Source organism: Lolium rigidum, chromosome 3 (genome assembly GCF_022539505.1).
Source record: "Lolium rigidum isolate FL_2022 chromosome 3, APGP_CSIRO_Lrig_0.1, whole genome shotgun sequence".
Classification (NCBI taxonomy): Eukaryota; Viridiplantae; Streptophyta; class Magnoliopsida; order Poales; family Poaceae; genus Lolium; species Lolium rigidum.
Window position 1 is genome coordinate 364,268,208 of NC_061510.1, and position 2,274 is coordinate 364,270,481.

Genomic DNA, 2,274 nt, shown 5'->3' on the forward strand with positions numbered 1-2,274 from the left:
ATGGCATAAGCTAACACAATTTATTAATGTGAACACCAGAAGTCCAGAAGCGATAAACTATATAGCTCCCTATTTACGTCCTTTACAGAACACTTACCTATATCCTGCTATTTTTTTTTTCCTGCGAAAATATCCTGCTATATATGACTGCACTGGACAACTCACCGTGAATATAAAAATCCATGTATTTAGAAGGCATAATATATGAGATAAGCACTCTATTTATAAATGTGAGCATCAAAACCGCTCAGCTATATAGCTCCCTATTGTGTCTTCTTTCCAGAATACATACCTACCATAAACCGTTCGTTCCCTTGCTAAAAAGAATTAAGCTGAAACGAATTTGCCTGCTCACCCGGACATGAACTTTGTAGAAATATCCTGCTTCAAAGCAAATCTAAATCATACCAATGATTTTATATAGAAATATGTAGCTGAAGGAATTATTCAAGTATGTAGACACCTTTTAGTTGTGGATATATCCGTATCTAGCACACTTACTTTTAGAGTGAGGGAGAATTTACAATATCTGAACACCTATTGGTACATTAGTGCACAAAAGGTAATGTTATATTGACAGAATATTTAAGATTGACTTGAAGCACTGCATCTCAAACTGAGGTATCCACAAAATGGTAACCAAGACAATAACATACCTCCTCAATTATTTGATCCTGCAAAAAGAAAGTTATTTTAAAGAGAACACTAATCAGGAACGTAATAGCCACTGGCTACCTTATAAAAAACAACACGGTTCAATGCAAAGTTACCTGGCTTCATGCCTTCACCAATATTAGTAGCAAATCCAATCGTGCCTGAAAAGGTTCAGGCTGCTTGTGAGACAAATATCGTCAGGCTAAAAAGGGCAACATAGCAGCACTTAAAATTCATTGATTGAGCAACGAACATCGAGAATTGGTATGAAATAATTGGATTTTAGAGCTCAACCCGTAGGCTTCTTCTCCTTTTTTCCAATAAGAGGTCAGTGGGTTCACAACATCTGACTGTATGCGGCCGAGGCTGCAAGCCAGAAACTTGATGGTCCACGTACATGTAATCCCAATGATCAGAGATAGGGAGACTGGCATCTGCAGGAGAGCGACATCTGCAGCAACACGCGCCGGGAGGGGCTCCGCGGTATTGTAGACCATTTTGCAAGTGAAGCAGCATGGTGGAGGAGAAGGCAGTCGCCTAATCGGGAGTGGAGATTGGGAATCAGTCGAGGAGATGAAGGGAGATTGAGCAGTGGTTGTATCACATACCTTATATGAGATTGAGGGGTAGAAGAATTCGAAGAGAGCATGGGACAGCGGGTAGAGGATTGGACGGGGCTATTAACTATCCAGTTTTACATCAATGGGTGGGACTGTTTGAAGTTCCTTAACAATCTGGCACCGTGGCATGGGAGTACTCATCCATGCATTAATATATTGCGTGAGTGGAGAAGATAAAAGGAAAAGAGAAGTGCAGGAGACCAGGGTCCATAAAGAAGATGAGCTCACGATGGAAGAAACTGTTAGGCTACTCGGGCAAGTATATGTGGATGGATAACTAATGTGGATCAATTAGAGGCTTGCTGATGTGGCATGCTTGCATGTTGAGAGAAATCCCTTAGTGGGTTGCTCCTATTTAGATATTATAGATTAGAGCTGACTAGTAATTAGGATTGATATAGTCAATGTAGGAGAATGTAGGAGAAGGGTCGCCTTCATAAAGATTGATCATCAACAAATGGAACGTCTTTTGTTATTCATCCAAGTGGCCGACAAATTTCCCCAAAAAAAGTAGCCAACAAATTCTGCTGGTGATCTAAATCGTACGCACCTTTGCCCAAAGGTTAAAGGTATAGTACTATATATAGAAGCATAGAAGTTGATAAACAAAGAGTGGACAAACAAAGGCTAAGCTACATGTAGTTTTTTAATTTAAAAAATTCGAAAATCATATTTTTAGGTTTTAAAAAAATCTAAAAAAATACTTGATGTCAATAATATAATCTATAAACGTGCAAATTCTCAATGTGAAAATATATGCATTGTAGGCTACACAAAAATGATAAATATGTGAATCTGAGTATAGTAAATAGTGCACATTTCAAAACTATAAAACTTGTCAGATTTTGTCTTTTTCATATCCTAGAATACAAAGAATTTCACATTAGGTTTTGCACGTTTTCAGATTTCATCATTGGCTATATCTAAGATTTTGTTTCAGATTTTTTTTAAACTTCAGAACATGATTTCTTAATTTTTAAATATAAAGAGTTACATATAG